Source organism: Danio aesculapii, chromosome 9 (assembly GCF_903798145.1).
Source record: "Danio aesculapii chromosome 9, fDanAes4.1, whole genome shotgun sequence".
NCBI lineage: Eukaryota > Metazoa > Chordata > Actinopteri > Cypriniformes > Danionidae > Danio > Danio aesculapii.
The window spans coordinates 4,079,043-4,102,109 of record NC_079443.1 but is presented as its reverse complement, the minus strand read 5'-3'; the positions used below and the strand labels follow the sequence as shown (position 1 = coordinate 4,102,109).

General features: G+C 37.2%; 1 protein-coding gene across 1 annotated transcript in view; it reads left to right on the top strand.

The window, feature by feature from the left end:
• myo3b (myosin IIIB) overlaps window positions 1-22,451 on the top strand; it is a 186,209-nt gene extending 163,758 nt beyond the window's left edge. The window contains exon 29 of the mRNA XM_056464721.1: window positions 21,866-22,451. The gene's annotated coding sequence lies outside the window, so the exon portion shown is untranslated. The remainder of the gene's footprint in view (window positions 1-21,865) is intronic.
• The last annotated feature ends 616 nt before the right edge of the window (window positions 22,452-23,067 follow it).

The following is a 23,067-nucleotide window of genomic DNA, read 5'->3' as shown; positions in this document are numbered from 1 at the left end:
CTTTACTTAGTAAAAGTGAGTAAATTTGTTGATTTGCTTTTAAAATTGAGTGAATTTGTTGCATTGAAAGTGATCAGTTGGCATAACATGTGAAGAGTGAGTAAATTTGCTGCTTTAAAGAGATTTGTTGACTTTGCCTTTAAAATGTGAGTAAATTTGTTGCTTTTAAAGAGATTTGTTGACTTTACCTTTAAAAAGTAAATATGTTGCTTTTAACGCAGTTAGTTGGCAAAACATTTGAAGAGTGAGTAAACCTGCTGTATTTAAAGCGACTAGTTTACTTCACTTTTAAAAAGTCAGTAAATTTGTTGCTTTTAAAGCGATTAGTTGACTTTACCTTTAAAAAGTGAGTACATTTTGTTGACTTTCAGGTGATTAGTTGACTTGACTGCTTTAAAAGCTAAGTAAATCCATTGCTTTAAAGGCGATTAGTTGACGATACTTTTAAAAGGTGAGTAAATGTGTTGCTTTTAATGCGATTAGTTAACTTGACTGCTTTAAAAGCTGAGTAAATTCAATGCATTTAAAGCGATTAGTTGACTATACTTTTAAAAGGTGAGTAAACGTGTTGCTTTTAAAGCGATTAATTGACTTGACTGCTTTAAAAGCTAAGTAAATTCATTCCTTTAAAAGCGATTAATTGACGATACTTTTAAAATGTGAGTAAATTTGTTGCTTTTAATGCGATTAGTTGACTTGACTGCTTTAAAAGCTGAGTAATTTCAATGCTATTAAAGCGATTAGTTGACTATACTTTAAAAAGGTGAGTAAACGTGTTGCTTTTAAAGCGATTAATTGACTTGACTGCTTTAAAAGCTGAGTAAATTCATTCCTTTAAAAGCGATTAGTTGACGATACTTTTAAAAGGTGAGTAAACGTGTTGCTTTTAAAGTGATTAGTTGACTTAGATTTTTAAAAATGAATCAATTTGTTAAAGCAATTAGTTGCTTTTGCGTATAAAAGTGTGTGAATTTGTTGCTTTTACAGTGATTATTTGACTTAGCGTTTCAAAAATTTGTAAATTTGTTGATAATTTTGAGTAATTTTGGTGCCCATTAACTTCCATAGAATTGTTTTACTATTATGATAGTTGATGGGTCCCAGCATTCCTCAAAATATCTGTTTTTTTGATCAATGATGAAATGGTTTTTATTTTTGGTGAACTATCCCTTATGGCAAAAATATTTGAACAAATCTTTCAAATATTCAAAAAAGTAAAAGTATTGTGACATTTTGTCATTTTCGTCTATGACATATTAGTTAATCGTGTTGTTTGTCGATGTAAAACTGAATACATACATCCATAAAACACTGTGTTTTATATTTAATTGATTAATTGATTTATTAGTTGATTATTTGATTGCTTTTTTACGTAATTATTTATTCACTTATTTACATGCATATTTCGTTATCTACCTGTTTACGTATTCACATACTTATTTACTTATTTATTAGTTTACTTATTTACGTTCTTATTTATTTACTTATTTATATACTTTTTAACTTATGTGTGTGCTTATTTACTTAATTATTTACTTTTATTAATTGATTTTCCTTCGGCTTAGTCTCTATGTTAGAGGTCGCCACAGTGGAATAAACCACCCATATATTTTGCTTTTTTATTTATTTACTTATTTACATACTTATTTACTTTGTTTAGTTATTTACATATTTATTTATGTACTTACTAGCTTGTTTTCTTATTTACTTGTGTGATCATTAACTTTCTTAATTGTTTATTTAATTATTTTTAACATATTTAATTAATTTATTTGCATATTTATTTATTTATTTATTTATTTATTTACTTATTTACATGCTTATTTACTTATTTATGTATGTCATTGACACCAAAAAAATAGGTAAAAGATATTTTATTTTTAAAGTTTTTAGAGCATTTAATGTGCGTTTGTTGAAAGAAATGATGTTTATTGTCTAAACCAGCCCCCTGTAACCGAATATCTCGCTGCCCTTCTGAATATTTTGGTGGCGTTCAGGACAAGCCGTCAGTTTCAGAGCTGGATCTGAGCTTATCTCGTGGCATCGGGGCGGTATCTGCATTTCAAAGCTGCTCGTGGGTATGAAAAGTTTGAGGAATGCCCTGCCATGTCCTCCTTATTTTTTGATTCACACCCTTGATATCATTCTTTCATTAAACACAGTTTATCAAACCAATAATGATACAATCATTAATTTGAATTCTCCTCAAGGAGGCAGATAACATTAGCACATGAAAAGTGAATCTTAGCGTTTGATCCCCCCTCGCAGAAACACAGACACACAAAGACACGAAGCCAGCAAGATAAGACTGTTATGAATGCCTCGCATCTCAAATTGTTTTCAACTCGTTCTTTTAAAATAGATATATTTTTCCTCTACTACTTCTTAATCTTTATTAAAACACCTTCACGTTTATGTTCCTGCCATCATGTTGGTTTACACGTGATATTCAGTGAGAAATTGTGGACAAAGCCACACCACATACACACGCAAGTCAATTTGTGGTGCTGCCGTTTTTTTTAATTTGCATATCGTTTGGTTGATCTGCAGTTGTTGACCCCTGAGGGCCCAGAAGAAGATCTGATCTTCAGTGAATATGTACATCCAATCTTCTTTCATTTTCTCCAACCCTTTCCATATCATTCTGTCTTCATATAGGTCAAAACAAAAGCCTTATCTGCAGTATTGGCCTTGTTGACACTGGGAAGGTTACATTTCTAGTAATGCCAAAGGATCTAAATATAAATATTGCTTAAGAAAGCTAATAATATCGATCTTAAAATGGTTTTAAGAAAATTTAAAACTTTCATTCTAGCCGAAATAAAACAAATGAGACTTTCTCCGGAAGAAAAAACATTTTCGTAATTTCTGTGTGGAGCTTGCATGTTCTCCTCGTGTTGGAGTGGGTTTCCTCTGGGTGGAATATAGGTGAACTGAGTAAACTTAATTGTCCGTAGTGAATGAGTGTGTATGGGTGTTTCCCAGTGATGGGTTGCAGCTGGAAGTGCATCTACTGCGTAAAACATATGCTGGATAAGTTGGCGGGTCACTCCTCTGTGGCGTCTCCTGATTAATGGAGGGACTTAAGCCTGGTTACTGCTGTTTGTGTTCCTCTGCAATGACACTTCCGAAACGCTAGCTGGCAGTAGGTGTTTATGTTCCTCTGTGTTGAGTTTCTTCGCTGGTGTTTTGTTTTTTTCTGAACGCTTCCTTAACATACAAGTGGCTCAAACTCGCTCATTTTGAGGCAGGAACCGGCGGACGTGCAACAACTTTGATCATAAGGTAAACACAAAACAAAACTTTTCATCTGGAGCTCCTTCACGGGACTCGACACTTGTAAACACTCGCTCCAATGAACTCGCGTGACTCGTCCACACTCGCCATCGCTACCAAGCTGACCAATCACAGAGCTTGCGCTACGCGTCGTTGCGCTGTGTAGTTAAATTTTTTTGAGAGGTGCACGTCAGCTATGCCGACGGCCACAGCGAGGGCTTTGCATCTATGCGTAGGCTGCGCCGTAGCATATGCGTGCACTTGACGCAGAAGGATAAATCAGCCTTAAGCCGAAAAGAAAATAAATGAACGAATGAAGCACCGTCATGCTGGTTTAAAGGTCGCGTGAAATTAAACGTTTTTTTAGATCTTAGTATCAGTATGTTAGTTTTAAATATATCTATAGTTAGCGTGCCCCAAAATATCAACAGAATTAATCTTTAGATAAATATAGATAAATATAAACATCCGAAGCTTGAAGTTTGTCACATCCGCCTAAATGGATCAACGATTTTATTGATGTTGAATTTCTCATCAACTTTTATAACCAATAAAACGCTCTCCAGTATCTGACATGCCCCGCCCCCTTCGAGACCACTCTCATTTGATGCACTTGTGCTCAACCACCCAAAATGAGAATGAAACACTATTGGCTGTTTTTTTAAAGGGGGAGGAGCTACTATATGTTCCGCCCTCTCTTCAATAAAAAATGTACATTTCAAAGCCCTTCACGGGACGTTCATTCATTCATTTTCCTTCGGCCTAGTCCTTTATTTATCAGGGGTCACCACAGCGGAATGAACCGCCAACTAATCCGGCATGTGTTTTACGCAGCGGATGTCCTTCCAGCTGCAACCCAGTACTGGGAAACACCCACACACTCTCGTATTCACACACACACTCATACACTAAAGCCAATTTACCTTATTCAACTCACCTATAGCGCATGTGTTTGGACTGTGGGGGAAACCGGAGCACCCAGAGGAAACCTACACCAACATGGGGAGAACATGCAAACTCCACACAAGAATGCCAACTGGCCCAGCCGGGACTCCAACCAGCGACCTTCTTGCTGTGAGGCGACAGTACTAACCACTGAGCTACCATGCTACCCCTTCACTGGTAGTCCTGGTTTATTTAGCCTGATTCTCGTGCAGGGAGAATATCTGTGTTTGTCTCCACTTAGTACAGTAGTGAACTTGTTTTGATGATGTTTTATTTTGCTGTCAGTCGAATTGATTTAGAAACTCTCACGCCAAGCATTTCATGAAATGATGAAGACTCTGTATATTATAGTTGATTTGTTCCTCATTTAAAGTCCACCGAGCATCCAGTGTATATCATCTGATGTGTGAAATTTTGGCAGGTAACCAATTTGGCTCGTTCAGTTTATTTCTGTCAATAAAGACGTGGATGGATTTGCTCCTATGCATCTCTGTTTACTCATATATCCCGTATCAGTTATGAGAGACAAAATATTTATTGGTGTAATGATACGTTATTATCAGATGCTGGCAGATATGCTCATTCGGAAGAGAAACAGATGGGGAACAGGGTGTTGTTGTTGTTTTAGGGTCGATGAGGGTTTTATTTTAGTGATGTGTGGATCCACTCTGGTGCATTGTTAATTATTAGCCCCCCTGAATATTTTTCCCCAATTACTGTTTAACCGAAAGAAGATTTTTTAGCACTAATCATAATAGTTTTAATAACTCATTTCTAATAACTGATTTATTTTATCTTCACCATGATGACAGTAAATAATATTTGACTATTTTTCACGATACTAGTATTCAGATTAAAGTGACATTTAAAGGCTTAACTAGGTTAATTAGGGTAAGGTTAAGGTAATTTGGTAAGTCATTGTATAACAGTGGTTTGTTCTGTAAGCAATCGAAACAAATTATTGCTAAGGGCGCTAATAATATTGACCGTAAAATGTTTTTTTTTTTATTAAAAACTGCTACACCCTTATTCCAAAATGGATTAAATTCATTTATTTCCTCATAATTCTACACATAATGACAATATAATTATTATTATTTTTTTAATTGTTGCAAATTTATAAAAAATAAAAAGCTGAAAATCACATGTACATCAGTATTCACAGCCTTTGCTTAATACTTTGTTGATGCACCTTTGGCAGCGATTACAGCCTCAAGTCTTCTTGAATATGATCCCACAAGCTTGGCACACCTGTTTTGGGGAATTTTTGCCCATTCCTCTTTGCAGTACCTCTCAAGCTCTATCAGGTTGGATGGGAAGCGACGGTGTACAGCCATTTTCAAATCTCTCCAGAGATGTTTAATAGGATTTAGGTCTGGGCTCTGGCTATGCCACTCAAGGACATTCACCGAGTTGTTGTGAAGCCACTTCATTGATATTTTAGCGGTGTGCTTTGGTCATTGTTCTGCTGGAAGATGAACCGTCTGCCCAGTCTGAGGTCAAGAGCACTCTGAAGCAGGTTTTCATTCAGGATGTCTCTGTACATCGCTGCATTCATCTTTCCCTCTATCCTGACTAGTCTTCCAGTTCCAGCTGCTGAAAAACATGATGCTGCCACCACCATGCTTCACTGTAGGGATGGTATTAGCCTGGTGATGAGCACTGCCTGGTTTTCTCCAAACGTAACGCCTGGCATTCACTCCAAAGAGTTCAATTTGAGTCTCATCAGACCAGAGAGTTTAGTTTCTGATGGTCTGAGAGTCCTTCAGATGCCTTTTGGCAAATTCCAGGAGGAGAGTGGCTTCCGTCTGGCCACTCTACCATACAGGCCTGATTGGTGGATTGCTGCACAGATGGTTGTCATTTTGTAAGGTTCTCCTCTCTCCACAGAAGAACGCTGGAGCTTAGACAGAGTGACCATCGGGTTATTGATCACCTCCCTGACTAAGCTCCTTCTCCCCTGATCACTTAACTTAGATGGCCGGCCTGCTCTAGGAAGAGTCCAGGCGGTTCCAAACATCTTCCACTTACGGATGATGGAGGCCGCTGTGCTCATTAGAACTTTCAGAGCAGCAGATTTTTTTTCTGTAACCTTCCCCAGCCTTGTGCCTCGAGACAATAGTTGTCGGTTCATTCCGCTGTGGCACCCCCTGATAATCAGGGACTAAGCCGAAAGAAAGTGAATGAATACCTAAACTCCTATGTGTGTGTGCGTGTAGGTATGTGTATTTGTGTCTTTCTAGCGGTCTTAATTAAAGTGAATATTCCGAAATGGTCCACATTCACTAAAATCTTCCATGTGATTTAGATTTTTCAGAAAGTAACACATGGAATGTCATTGGAAAACACTTAAAATAAACCCGTTAACAAACTTAATTATTGCATAATTGTATGTGATAGTCATTATATGCAAATGCTCATCACGAAGCTCAGTAAATAACACACGTTTTGCTTGCGGTTATCAGTGTGTTCATGCTGACTAGCTCTAGCTCTAATCGTAGCTGGCCGCGTCCAGTTTTCTTATGCTCAGATGAGGCGGTAATGAGAATATTCTGCGAGCATTATTCCCCCGTCTGAGAATATTTAGTTCCTGTGAAAAGCGCCGGCTGAAATAGGTCACTCTAACACCCGCGAGTGCCTCTTTAAAGAACATCGAATCCATTAAGAGAGATCTTGTTCCCTAGATTATTTTGGCCCTGTTTTGCCATGGAAATCAATTTTGAACAAGCTCTCTAGTTTTTTTTTTTTTTTGTGCTTTCACGAACCCTCTGAAGTTTGCCTTCGCGGAGGGGACTGTTCTGCAGCAGGCAAGGCAATATCAGGCTGAAGCAGTATTAAAGGAACACATGCTCATTTTAAACAGTTGAGTTTTAACATTTTTAATCCATTCAGTCAATCTCTGCGTCTGCTGGGAGCATTTTTAGCTTAGCTTAGCATAGACCATTGAATCGGATTAGACCATTAGCATCTCGCCCAAAACTGACTAAAAAGTTTTGATAATATTTCTATTTGAAAGATTATTCTGGAGTTGCATTGTGCACTAAGACTAATGGAAAATGAAAAGTTGCTATTTTCGATATGACTATGACTTGATTATTATGCTGTAATGAGAGTATCCAGTGGTCAACATTTGAAGTGGATCAAAACTTTTTATCAAAGTTACAGTATGCTAAAACTAATGTCCAACTCCCATTGCTGCTTTTTGGGTTTCACCATTTTTGAATCCATTCAGATGATTTTTGGGTCTTGCAAAAGCACTTTTAGCTTAGCTTAGCATAGATCATTGAATCGGATTGGACCATTAGCATCTCGCACAACAATTTCAAAAACAAGTTTTGATAATTTTCCTATTTAATGCTTGACATATCTGTACTCAGCCAGCGAGATGCTAATGGTCTAATCCGAATCAATGAATTATGCTAAGCTAAGCTAAAAGTGCTCCCGCCAGTCCTGAAGATCGACTGAATGGATTAAAAAATGCTACAACTCAGCTGTTTGACTCGAGGTGATTTATAAAATGAGCCTATTTTAAAAAAAAATAAAAAGGGGATTTATCATTAAGCACAATGTGTAAATAAAGATCCTTAATGTTATGTCAGAAGCTCCTGAGTAGGGCCAGACGGAATCTGCAGACATTTTTTGCTATTTCTGCGCAGAATTATGTTAAAAATCTGTGGATTTATGTGGAATCACTTTGGGAGTATCATAATTAAAAACCTAATATATGAAATAAATACATTTTTAACTTGTATTTAATGTTTACAATGTAAATCCAATTAGATCCACTTTATTTGGTAAACAAAGCAAGTGTCCTATATAATATATCTACTAAAAGATGGAAAATTTTACTTTACAAACTGTATTGTAAATAAATTATATTAATATTTTCATATTAGTCATTACTGAAATTAATTTAAAAACTGAATAAATTTAAATGTACACACATTTACACAAGTAAATAAACAGAATCAATGATGGGCTAAAAATCTGCGGAAATCTGTGCGCATAGATTCCGTGTTTGTCTACTCATGAGCACCTGTACACTGTAATACCCCACACAATCTCACGGCAATTCGTAACTTTCTAATTACGTAACGATCTAATTCGTACAATTTAGTACGATTTGCTCATCCCCCAATGACGCTTGGGTTTAGGGGTGGGGTTAGGTGCCACGCCTCCTTTTTAAAATCATACAATTTCGTACGACTGAACTCGTAGGAATTCATTTTAATTAGCCACTAAACTGACAAAACGTAAAATACTTACGTTTTCTCGTGAGATCAGGCTGTAATACCTCAATGACCCTTCATAAACCCAGGATGGCCTATTCTCAGCGCTCATTAAAGCGTCTCCGCATCTCTTTAATGTGGTCCGCACAGCACCAGAAACTTTTCCCCTCCTCGCTTTTTAACTATTTGATTTGCGTAGTGTGTTTACTTAACTATGTGAATCAATGTGGCACCTTTCTTAAAAGAACACTTTTGGGGGGGGTAGTAGGCTCATTTTACAACTCCACTAGACTTAAACAGTTGTGTTTTGCCATTTTTGAATCCATTCAGAAGATTTTCGAGTTTGCTGAAGCAGTTTTAGCTTAGCTTAGGTATTGCAAAAGCACTATTAGCGTAGCTTAGCATAGATCATTGAATTAGATTAGACCATTAGCATCTCACACAACAATTAAAATAAAAGTTTTGATAATTTCCTATTTAAAGCTTGAATACTTCTGTACTTAGCGAGCGAGATGCTAATGGTCTAATCCGATTCAATGAATTATGCTATGCTAAGCTAAAAGTGCTTTCTTAAGACCCGAAAATCAGCTGAATGTATTAAAAAATGCTACAACTCAGCTGTTTGTCTCGAGGTGATGTATAAAGTGAGCCTATTTTCAAGTGGATCATTCCTTTAACGCAATATCATCAAGCACAATGAGTAAATGATGATCCTCAATGTTATGTCAGAAGCTCACGTGCACCTGTACTCTGTAATACCTCAATGACCCTTCATAAACCCAGGATGGCCTATTCTCAGCGCTCATTAAAGCATCTCCGCATCTCTTTTAATGTGGTCCGCACAGCACCAGAAAGTTTTCCCCTCCTCGCTTTTTAACTATTTGTTCTGCACCGTGTGTTTTTTAGCAATGCAAAGCAATATGGCACCTTTCTTAAAAGAACGCTCTTCGTCCTTTGAGAAGCAGGTTCTTTTCACAACTCCACTAGACTTAAACAGTTCAGTGTTACCAATTTTCATTCCATTCAGCCGATTTTCTGGTCTTGTAGAAGCACTTTTAGCTTAGCTTAGCATAGATCATTGAATCGGATTAGACCATTAGCATCTCGCACAACAATTTACATTTTTTTTTTTGATAATTTTGCTTTAATTAAAGCTTGACACTTCTGTAGTTAGCAAGCGAGATGCTAATGGTCTAATCCGATTCCATGAATTATGCTAAGCTAAGCTAAAATTGCTCCCGCCAGTCCTGAAGATCGACTGAATGGATTAAAAAATTCTACAACTCAGCTGTTTGACTCGAGGCGATTTATTAAATGAGCTTATTTTCAAGTGGATTGTTCCTTTAACGCAATTTCATCAAGCACAATGCGTAAATGAAGATCCTCAATGTTATGTCAGAAGCTCACGTGCACCTGTACTCTGTAATACCTCAATGACCCTTCATAAACCCAGGATGGCCTATTCTCAGCGCTCATTAAAGCATCTCCGCATCTCTTTTAATGTGGTCCGCACAGCACCAGAAAGTTTTCCCCTCCTCGCTTTTTAACTATTTGTTCTGCACCGTGTGTTTTTTAACAATGCAAAGCAATATGGCACCTTTCTTAAAAGAACGCTCTTCGTCCTTTGAGAAGCAGGTTCTTTTTACAACTCCACTAGACTAAACAGTTCAGTTTTACCATTTTTCATTCCATTCAGCCGATTTTCTGGTCTTGTAGAAGCACTTTTAGCTTAGCTTAGCATAGATCATTGAATCGGATTAGACCATTAGCATCTCGCACTGCAATTTCACTATTCTTTTTCATAATTTTCCTTTAATTAAAGCTTGACACTTCTGTAGTTAGCGAGCGAGATGCTAATGGTCTAATCAGATTCAATGAATTATGCTAAGCTAAGCTAAAATTGCTCCTGTCAGTCCTGAAGATCGACTGAATGGATTAAAAAAATCTACAACTCAGCTGTTTGACTCGAAAAATAAAAAGTTGATCGTTCATTTAACGCAATTTCATCAAGCACAATGCGTAAATGAAGATCCTCAATGTTATGTCAGAATCTCACATGCACCTGTACTCTGTAATACCTCAATGACCCTTCATAAACCCAGGATGGCCTATTCTCAGCGCTCATTAAAGCGTCTCCGCATCTCTTTTAATGTGGTCCGCACAGCACCAGAAAGTTTTCCCCTCCTCGCTTTTTAACTATTTGTTCTGCGCTGTGTTTTCTTTTCCGACTATGCGAAGCAATGTGGCACCTTTCAGATATTTCGCAGGCATAATCTTCAGATAGAGGAGTATTTATTGTCAGACGGCGCACACACACTCTCATACTAATAGACGGGGTGGACTTCAAAGCGGGGAACACAAATAGACTGGCATTGTCCTGTCTCTATATCCTCTAGAGTTCAAAGCAAGAGTTTTTGAATAGCAGTGTTTCCAAAGCCTCTCTTTCAAAAACCTGCCGGGATGTAAAGCAGGTAACCTGCCATTGATACACAAGAACACACGCTCCCGCGCTCTCACTAAATATGTTCGTTTGCTAGTAAGCGCTGCATCTCCTATAATAATCACACCAGGATAATAAAACCGGCGACGAAAGTAAACACTTTATTTTTTGCCGAATAAACAGGTACTTTAGGATATCTGCAGATTAGCGACTGATGTGCGACAGACTGACAGGCATAAGAGCCAAACAGATGTCAGGAACAGGAGTGGGTTCCCTCCCTAAAGACTGATTTAATGAAGAAGCGCGGAAAGGAGAAAGAGGAGAGAGCGTAAGATGTGGAAAGAGAAGGGCTGAGAGGGGGAGAAGGAGATAAAAGAGTGAGTGGAGGACGCACATCAAAGACTTGCTAATGATGCTGGATGCCATTAGGGCTTGTAGTGGCCTTTGTTTCGGCTTCCTAACACCTGCAATTTGTTGAGGGCTTTCTATGCCCCGCTGAATTACCCACATTTGCATGAGCACTGAATACCGCCGGGATAAAAGTGGGAGATTTTACCCTCCTGCATTCGGACTTGAATGTGGGATGCAGCCAAATGTCCACGATCTCCACCAGCATGTGCGCGCACTGACGGAGATATTAGCACAGAGATAAAGACTGAAGATTTACTCCACCAGACTTTACTCTGTCCATCCGCTCTCCTTAACTTACAGATGAAGTCAAAATGATAAGCCCCCCTGCAAATTTGACAGAGCAAGGAGTTTTTCACAGTATTTGCAACACAATCTCACGGCAATTCGTAACTTTTTGATTTAGCGGCTAATTCGTAAGATCTAATTCGTACAATTTAGTACGATTTGCTCATCCCCAATGACGCTTGGGTTTAGGGGTGGGGTTAGGTGCCACGCCTCCTTTTTAAAATCGAACAAATTCGTATGACTGAACTCATAGAAATTTGTACGAATTAGCTACTAAACTGACAAAACGTAAAAAATACTTACGTTTTCTCGTGAGATAATATTTTTTTCTTCTGGAGAAAGTCTATTTATTTTATTTTGGCTTGAATAAGCAGTTTTTTTTATGTAACCATTTAAAAATCTATATTATTAGCCCCCTTAAGCAATGTTACTGTGTGTTAGCAGTGACTGAGATATTAGCACACTGTGTGTGAAATATTCAAGATTTACTCCACCAGACTTTACTCTGTCCATCCGTTCTACCTAACTTAAGTCTGTTGCCTCAACTAAGCTACACTGAAAAAATTGAGTGACATTCATTGGATTTACTCTTCTTTTTTTTAAGGTAACTGGTTGCAAACCATTCCCAGTTCTGGATTGCAGCTGGATAGGCATGCGCTGTGTAAAACATATGCTGGAATAGTTGGCGGTTCATTCCACTGTGGTCACCCTTGATAAATAAGGGACTAAAATGAATGAATGAATGAGTAATTATTAAAGCTCAAACTAATTAAATTACATACATGCTCTTCAAATGAGCCTACTGTGCAGTGTAAAAGTATATTAGGATATGGTATGCACTGTAGGATGAATAAAACGCTAGCTATGCAATTAGCCTCATCGAGAAATGTCACTTGTTACATTTTAAACGAAATAAATGTATTAAGGTGTATATTCCACCATAGAATGCTACTGAATTATATGAACAACAACAAAACAGCTCACATTTGATGAGAAAGAATGGCTGATTTCTCCTGTTAGGCTTGTAAATCTATTAGACACTTAAAAATCTCGCTGCCTAAAGTTTTTTCAGTTGAAACAAATGAACTTTTCTAGTCATTTCAACTTACGCCAATCAAACTGACTAAAAGTATGATGGTAAACTTAGTGTTTTTAGTTTAAGCCTGATTAACTTATCAAAATACAGTTGAAGTTGTTCAGAATTGTTAGCCCCCCTGTATATTTTATCCCCATTTTCTGATTTAACAGAGAGCAGATTTTTTTCAGCACATTTCTTAACCTAATAGTTTTGCCATGATGACAGTAAATAATATTTGACAAGCTATTTTAATTTTTTTTAACTAGGTTAATTAGGCTGAAGTTAAGGTAATTATGCAAATCATTGTGTTGCGATGGTTTGTTCTGTAGACTATCGAAAAAAATATATAGCTTAAGATGGCTAATAATATTGACCTTAAAATGGTGTTAAAACATTTAAAACTGCTTTTATTCTAGCCAAAATAAAACAAATAAGACTTTCTCGAGAAGAAAAAATATTATAGGAAATACTGTGAAGAATTCCTTGCTCTGTTAAACATCATTTGGGAAATATTTGAATAAGAAAATTAGGGCTAATAATTCTGACTTTGTGAGTTAAAGCAACATAAAAATATTTGTTGTCAATACACAGCATCAAACTGAATGTAAAAAGTGTGAATTAAGGGAGTGTGTTTCCAACGGTTAAAAAAAAAAAGAGTTTAAGATGAATTAGTTTGGTTGTGTAATCACGAACAACCGGCCATATGGAAGCGCATGTAGCCCATATCTCCTGAAAATGAGCTAAAGTTTCTTTTTCCTGCGGGGCTTGGATTGAGGTCTGGGGAAAATCAGAGCATGAAATTGCGATTAGCCCCTGTTGTTTGTGCAGACCAGGAATAGGCTACAGGACTTGGCATGGCCGAAGGTGTAACCTGTTTTGTTTGGCCTCGCTGAAGCCCTCCCAGATGGCGCTCGCAGCTGCCGCTGAGTAAACGCAGACCTGTTTACATTCAGCAGCAAAAACAACAAATCTGTCCCTTACTGTCAGCGCTGCGGATCGGATCATCACTGGGCATCGATTACCTTATCTAGTAGTCTTCTCTTTGTAAGCATTTGATATTTATCAGAATACGATCGACCCTCAAGGATTTCGTGATTCGGAGATTCCTGAATTTAAAGAAAAATTAAGCAAATGTCATCAAATTTTGTGGAGTTTGCCATTTTTTGCTGTTGCAGATTTCCCACACATTTTGGTTGGTCGGGACACTGTCATTTCACTTCACTTTATAGTTTTGCACTGCACAGTGAGACTTTTACAGCTACTCCTACTGCATTGCAGAGGTGTAAAGGCTCCTACACACTGGGACGCTTTTCATTTGCGTTTATCGTCAACGTTTTCGAGACGTTTTTCCGGATTCAAACCCATGCGTTTTTCATTGCTGTCGAGCAGAAGAGTATGCAGAATCACTCCTTGATGTTAGATGCCGCTACACAACTTTAAGCTTCTGACACCCGCTTGTAACACAGTGCGCTCAATGTGCGCTCGCATTGACAGTTTTGCGCTTCAGCGCCTCCAAGTGCTGTTTACTGTAACTTTATTTACTCATGAGGCGTTAAACGTCGACAGAAAACGCGAGCAAAAAGCATCCCGGTGTGCACGGGCCTTTAAGGCACGTACACATCGAGACGCATTTCGTTTTCGTTTATCGTCAGCGTTTTTCGAGACTTTTTTTCGGATTCAAACACAAGCAATTTTCAGCCTACAGTCAGTAAAACCTCTCATCTGTGTCTGTAAACTTTAGCAGCACATGTAGCCTATGTTAGACAGTAATTCCATTTATTTCCATTAATTCCAATGGGCCCTTCTTTTTCCGGCTCCTCATTTGCTTTTCCACGCTTCACTCTCACGTTTGTCAGTGTCTGACAGGATCGGGTTTCAAAAGCACGTCAATAATCAAGCGCAAGTTATTATCATCAGCTCAAGAAGTTTGTTATTTCAGATATAATGTTAGATGCGTGGCGAACTCAAGGAAGAAAGCGAAACCACTCGCACTTCAGACTGCCTCGTAAAAAATTACGAGGCACAGGGTAGATTCTGCTTTACTCCATGGCTTTGTGGCTGTTCATCAAGACGACGACAAGGTTTGTTTGAGCCCGGATCGACCATGGCTCATTATTACATGTTTATATTATTCCGCTGTAATCTCTCGCTGTGTATTTTAAACATGACAGGTTTTTAGTTTTCATTCAAGCGAATGACGTATCTCTGTAAACCAATAGCGTTCAGCTGCGCGTCTAGCTCTGCCTTTTGGTACCCTTTCTCATGTTTGGTACTCTTTCGAAAGGGTGCCGAAAAAGTGGGATGGTCATAAAAGCATACCAAACCGAACCGTACCGTACCACTCAGTGGAAACGGGCCATAAAGGTGCTTTCACACCTACACTTGTTTTTCAGAACCTCTCTCGTTTGCCCAGTTAGCGTGATTTGTTTGGCATATGTGAATCCAGCAATCACGCTCAGATCCGCGCCAAAACAATCGCTCCGAGATCGCTTGAATAAAGTGGAATGAAACGAACTCTGGAGCGGATCGATATTAGTGAGAAAGCAATATGATCCGAGCCCGGTTATATTACAGTGTTTTATGGATATGTAATAGGCATACGGCTATTTAACTTTTTCAATGTTTATTTTAGTTTTAGCTACTGTAATACGTCAATTTAACCTGAATGAAAATGAGAAATGTTTACTTGGCATCAAGCCGAAACTAAAATAGTTTTATTTTAGTATTATTTTATTTCAGTAATCTCTCAGGTCTGCTCTGAAGATTCAGAAGAGGTCTGTCAATTCACATACTAGTTTTATAAAACCTTTTTTTTGAAGACTAAATAAACTAAGCTGCCGTCTACATTTACATTACAGCTTTATTATCGTATGCACATCAATGTTGACTAATGTAAGTCTATGTGCATTTCTCAAATATTAGGAGAAACATTTGAGATAGCACAGCTGAGAACTCAATCAAGTCTCTTTATCTATTAAAAAAAGGAGCTTTGAGCAAATCCTCCGGGTTTTGTGTATTTCTCGGCTCTGTTTTCCACCATTTGATAAGCAATATCACTAATTCCATTTGGCCTCCCATTGTTTAATATTAATTTGCACATGAAATTGTTTGTCGACAAAAGTTTCTAGTGAAATCCGAATGCTAATCATCTCACTCTTCTGCGCTTGAAAACATTTGATTAATTCCACAACAAAGAGAGTCTGGATCGTCCCAAGGACAAACATCTGCAACAGGGGCTTGAAAAAACCCTGTCAAGCGGAATCTAAAATGAGTCAATAGCTATGTTTCCATCCACCTATAAAAAAAATCAGTTAATGGAAACACCAAGATGTGCATCAATTTTGATAATGTGCCTAACAAACATACGCATAATTTAAAATAAACTTTTTATTCGATAAGAAAAGATGCGCACAAACTAAGATAGAAACACTTTTACCGAACAAATTCCAGCATGTGCATTAAAAAAGTCATGTGATTTTGTTATAAGAGATCATTTGATGATAAGAATGTGTTTGAATAGACAAATCAGCAGGCTGAACACGTTGTAAAACATCTGAAATGTTGCTTTAGTCATTCTAAAACGCCTTAACCATTTCAGTATTAGTGTTATTATATTATCAATGACCTCCAGAACTGTTAAGAGCGTCTGCGCTCTGCGCCTCATGGCTTCAAATGCTACAACGTGCTCATTACGTGTCGGGATTGCCTTCTGAGGTGCAAGTCATTTATCAAATAAAGAAAAGATTCACACAGCTTCTCCTACCACAGCAAATTCCGTTTTTACTGTTGATATTTGGCGCCAGTTAATCAGGAGGTGACGATTTTGTTCCCTTTGACTTGTTGGGTGTAAACGGCTGCTTTATTCGCACGTCTTCGATGTGATATTCCAGTTTTGAGCATGAATTTAATTCGCATTTTTGGATGGAAACATAGCTAGTGAGTATATTTACATGGACACCAATACTTTTATCATGCACTCTCAGAAATAATGGTACAGGAGCTGACACTGAGGCAGTACCTTTTCAAAAGGTACATATTTGTACCCAAAGAGTTCATAGTGGTACCTCAAAGGTGCATATTAGTGCCCAAATGTACCTAAAAAGTACCTTTTGAGATACCATTAAGTATCACAAATATGTACCTTTTAAAAAAGGTACTGCCCCAGTGACAGCTCCTGTACCTTTCTTTCTGAGAGTGTGTAAACAGCTATTTTTTATGACCTTAATCCAGCTAAAGTCATAATCGAACTAAACAGAAATGGAATTAAGACATGTGGAGTATCCATATTTTAGTGGCATTATTGAAGTGCAGTAATAGACAGTTAAACACCACAATCAAACTGTTACCATTTTGTATATTGTGCGACAGACACTGCAGTTGTCAGGTGTTTTGAGTTCAAACAAATAAGAATGGCACATTTTTGGTGCACGTGGGAAATTATGACTAAGCTGAGAATTCTGGAAGAAATGGACATTATGAAATGTCTTGACTTTGAAGTGATAATGAATGAAAAGTTAGTAAATTAAATGGCAGCGGTGGCTGGAGAATTTGTATCTGTTTGCATGCATAGTGTGAGAAATTAACAGTTAAATTTGTCCAAAACTAGCATCGAATGCTGTCAAACTGATGTAAATCAAATAGGAGCATGAAAGGAACATCATGTCAACACCTTAATCATATTATTGTCTTATTCAGATTACGATTACTGATGTTCATATAAACGTAGTCAATATCTGTGAACTAGATGTTCTGGCCCCTTTGTATAATCCTAAAGCTCTGAGGCTGGAGGAAGCCAGACGTGACCTCAACAATTACCCCAGGCCTGCGGGAACAGAGCGGGTCAGATCTACACTGCCACACACACACAGCGGCGAGAGGGTGTTAAACTCTTATGTGCTGTTGAGAGGGTTTTCATCCACTCTGAGGTAATTTTGAGGCTTAATTTGGCCACAACTTTTTCTGTTTCAGCAAATTTAGTGCTTTTTGTCAACAAATCTTATTTTGAGGCATATTTTAGGGAAAATGCTTTGACATTTTTAAAAAATCTAGCAATACACTCAAATTGACTACCCTTTCATTATGTTTGGGGCTGTTTTTGCCTCATTGACGTTCATTATAATGACTATTTGATTTCAAAGCCATGACACCATATAATCATTCATCCTTATTTTGTCCACCATTGGACGTTGGACGTTGTTGCCATATGGCAACATATCATAAAGTACCTTAAATTATTTCCAAAAATGTTTACAGCACTTCAAGTTAAGCCATTCTAAGAAAAGAAAAACAGTCAATGTCTTTAATAGATCTATTATAATACCTGCAGTAGAGTTAATGGCGCCAACTGATGATCAACAGTAAAAATTTTAACTTTTACTACTTCCCAACTGGGAAAACCACCTACAATCAAATGCATGATTATATGGTGTCATGGCTTTGCAATGAGAAAAATGTAGTTATAATGGAAGTCAATGGGGCAAAAACAGCCACCAACATAACGAAATGGTAGTCAATTTGAACAGTACACAAGGGTTAAGGGCGACCCTCTCTTCATGTGCTGACCCTGGTCCCATCAGCGCACCGCTCTGCCGCTGCCTTTAAACATCCAGCCCTCCAAAGCAGACCGGATCACGTTTCAGGGGAAAATGCTGGAAATTAGCGAGAGCAGAGTCAGGCTACGCGGCGCGGAGGGCAGAACACAATGGCAGCTTTCTGTCAGGCAGGAACTTCAAAGAGCCGCTGAGTGACTCCTCTGAGTTGGACTTTGTTGTAGATCACTGAGGAAATTCACAGATGTTTTCTCATACGAGACACCATTACAGAGGCTCTGCTACACGCTAGCCTCCAGCATTTCTCCAGCTCTCTCCTGCTCTTGTGTGCCAGACAGATGTGGAACCCCTTTTTTCTCATTTCTTTTTTCGTCTTGATTTTTTTCTTCTGCTGTCTGTCCAAAAGAACATGAAAAGTTAGACACGGCTCTCTCTCTGACCTGTCCGAAAGAAGCTTTCTATATATCTATAAGAATATAAAAGGAATCAAGAATCTCACTCTCGATGCTTTTATCTGGAACTCGTAGACAGTGCTGTGATCCTGTCGAGAGACGTCCATTACACCAGTTGGGTGAACTTTTGTAGATTAGAATGATATTCTTACCGCATTTAGATATATTTGATAAAGCTCCATTGTGAAGCTCTTCCGATAAAGCCTTTTCTACACATTGCTGAAAATGCTATTGTATGCCATCTATCCAGCCTGATCTCACGAGGACACGTAACTATTTTACTAATTTGTAAAAAATCCGTAAAAGTTCAGTCGTACGAAAATGTATGGGTTTTAAAAGGAGGCGTGGCACCAAACCCCACCCCTAAACCCAACCGTCATTGGGTGATGAGACATCTGAGAACGTATGAATTCATACAGATTAGCCAATAAATGAAAAAGTTACGAATTGACGCGAGATAGCATAGCATCTATCACATGCTAGATGTCTTACAATTGATGCCATGAATTTTGTAATTGGTTTTATCAACGCAATGTATAACTTTTTGACTTAGTGGCTAATTCGTATGAAATTGTATGATCTCGTTCATACATTTTCGGACAATTTGCTCATCCCCCAATGACGCTTGGGTTTAGGGGTGAGGTTTGGAACACACCTACTTTAAAAAAATGAATGAAATTGGATAAATTCCTACAAATTAGCCATTTGTTAACAATGCGTAAAATAAGTTACATTTCCTCGTGAGATTGGATTTTTCCATTTTAAAAAAGTCAACTGTAAACATTTTTATTATGATAATTAGTATTATGACATTTTAAATACCAAATTGTGTTATTGTTGGTTTATTTATTTATTTATTTTTTGGCTAAGTTTGCCCCTCAGACATATTTTATCCATTAAAGTTGAGTGAACGTTTGAAGATTTGACTAATATTTTGATCGCATTTAGAATTATTTGATAAAGCTCTCTAGTGAAGCTCTTCCGATAAAGCCTTCTCTACACATTGCTGAAGATGCAATTTTATACCATCTCTCCAGCTTGATCTCATGAGGACACGTAACTACTTTACTAATTAATAAACATAAGTAAAAGTTCAGTTGCACGAAAAAGTAGTTTTTTTAAAAGGAGGGTGGCACCAAACCCCACCCCTAAACCCAACCGTCATTGGGTGATGAGCAAATGTACATCTGAGAACGTATGAATTCATACAAATTAACCAATAAATGAAAAAGTTACGAATTGCCGCTTGATAGCATAGCGTCTATCACATGCCTTCTGTCTTACAATTGATTCCATGAGTTTTGTAATTGGTTTTATCAATGCAATGTATAACTTTTTGACTTAGTGGCTAATTCGTATGAAATTGTATGATCTCGTTCATACGTTTTAGGACGATTTGCTCATGCCCCAATGACGCTTGGGTTTAGGGGTGAGGTTTGGAACACACCTACTTAAAAGAAATGAATAAAATTGGATAAATTCCTACAAATTAGCCATTTGTTAACAATGCGTAAAATAAGTTACATTTCCTCGTGAGATTGGATTTTTCCATTTTAAAGAAGTCAACTGTAAACATTTTTATTATGATATTTAGTATTATGACATTTTAAATACCAAATTGTGTTATTGTTGGTTAATTTATTTTTTGCTAAGTTTCCCCCTCAGACGTATTTTATCCATTAAAGTTGAGTGAACGTTTGAAGATTTGACTAATATTTTGATCGCATTTAGAATTATTTGATAAAGCTCTCTAGTGAAGCTCTTCTGATAAAGCCTTCTCTACACATTGCTGAAGATGCGATTTTATACCATCTCTCCAGCTTGATCTCATGAGGACACGTAACTACTTTACTAATTGGTAAACATAAGTAAAAGTTCAGTTGTACGAAAATGTGCGTTTTTTTAAAAGGAGGCGTGGCACCAAACCACACCCCTAAACCCAACCGTCATTAGGGGATGAGCAAATCATACTAAAATGTAAGAGTAAGATTGTACAAATTCATACGAATTAACCGCTAGATCAAAAGTTACCTTATGTCTTACAATTGATGCCATCAATTTTGTAATTGATTTTATCAACGCAATGTATAACTTTTTGACTTAGTAGCTAATTTGAATGAAATTGTATGATCTCGTTCATACATTTTAGGACGATTTGCTCATCCCCCAATGACGTTTGTGTTTAGGGGTGGGGTTTGGAACACACCTACTAAAAAAAATGAATAAAATTGGATAAATTCCTACAAATTAGCCATTTGTTAACAATGCGTAAAATAAGTTACATTTCCTCGTGAGATTGGATTTTTCCATTTTAAAAAAGTCAACTGTAAACATTTTTATTATGATTATTAGTATTATGACATTTTAAATACCAAATTGTGTTATTGTTGGTTTGTTTTTTTTTTGTTTGTTTTTTTTTGCTAAGTTTGCCCCTCAGACGTATTTTATCCATTGAAGTTGGGTGAACGTTTGTAGATTTGACTAATATTTTGATCGCATTTAGAATTATTAGATAAAGCTCTCTAGTGAAGCTCTTCCGATAAAGCCTTCTCTACACATTGCTGAAGATGCAATTTTATACCATCTCTCCAGCTTGATTTTTTGAGGACACGTAACTACTTTACTAATTGGTAAACATAAGTAAAAGTTCAGTCGTACGAAAATGTACGCTTTTTAAAAGGAGGCATGGCACCAAACCACACCCCTAAACCCAACCGTCATTAGGGGATGAGCAAATCATACTAAAATGTAAGAGTAAGATTGTACAAATTCATACGAATTAGCCACTAAATCAAAAGTTTTCCGGTAAACAAGAGTAACTGTAAATGTTTCATAAAATTTCAATTAATTGTGAGGGGGTTTCTTTTCCCGGAAGCTCTATATTACCATTTATATGGTGCATGACCAGCCTGATCTCACAAGGAAACGTAACTATTTTGCATTTTGTTGGCTTAGTGGCTAATTCGTTATGAATTGCTGTGAGATAGAGTTGGCATGACCCATAAAAACCTTACAACTTTTTTTTTTTTGTATTTCATGTAAGTTAAGAAATAAAATAATTAACTGTACTGTACCTTTAAATTTTCTGACTACTAAACTGTACAGTATCTCTCATGCAACGCATTCGTTTTTACATATACATTTTATGTAATTGCTGATTATTAATCACCCTCTCTTTTCTTTCTTTCTTTCTTTTACAGATTGCCTTCTCCAGTCTTTTGCTACGGAATGTGCTGTACATATAACGTAATGAAGGAAAATTATTTATGTACACAATACTTTCCCAGTATTTGGAATTTATGTATTTATTATGATATGCTCATCAGTTTTCTTGTACAATAAAAGGGAAATAAATACCTATTATGGTTAATTAATTAAGGACTCTCTATGGCAGCCTGCTAATATTTAAAATCATTTTGCCAAACATGATTAGGTGAGTGATGACTTATTCTCTGTGCTCATTTTATTTATTTATTTACTTGAATTTATTTAATGAAAGACATTTTACGATTGTTGGTCTAGTGAGTTTATTGGACCAGCTACAAAATAAAGTTTGAACATCCTTATTGGAGAAACAAAATTCGTCAAACGGCTCTCTTAATTTTATTAAATTACTGGTCAAGCTACAGGAACGAAGAGCTTAACTTTTTTTAAGAAAGCATTCTGGAAATAATCTCTCTTTTAAATGGCATGTCGTGAGTTTGGATGAAGTGTTAGTTTTGTACAGTGTTTGGGGTTCTCAATCCAATTCAACCGGATGTTTTGTACCACAATCTCAGAAATAAAGTCAGCAATATCATGTTTGTCATTTATTTTGTGCACATAACATTTAAAACCCTTTTTATGCACTATGTAATACCCTGAATGTGGGTTACCATGAGTTAGTTCACCAAAATTGTAAATTCTGTTATTAATTACTTACCCTCGCATCATTCCTTTGATGGCAACCTGATTTAGGACATGTTCCTGGATTAACATCTATGTTGATCCTGAAACAACATTCCAATCAGCCAATCAGAATTAAGGGATTCGTCTACAGTTTATGCTAAGTTTAGGTTTACGGTTAGGTTTATGCACTTCTACATGATTGTGATCCGACTATTATACAGTTATGGTTGGGTTTAGGGGTAGGGATTACATTTTTGAACAAAAATTATGTTCCAGGATCAAAATAGATGGTTATCCAGGATCGCATCGTACTTGGCAAAATCACGACGTGCTTCACTTGAGCCCTTTGTTCATCAGCAGAACATAAGTGAAGATATTTTAGATGTAATCTAAGAGCTCCCTCATCCTCCGTAGACAGCGATGGTCACTAGGCATTCAAGAAATCCAGAAAAGGAACCAAAAACATCCCAGGTGACTTCAGTGGTTCAACTGCAATCAAGCGAAGCTCCATGAA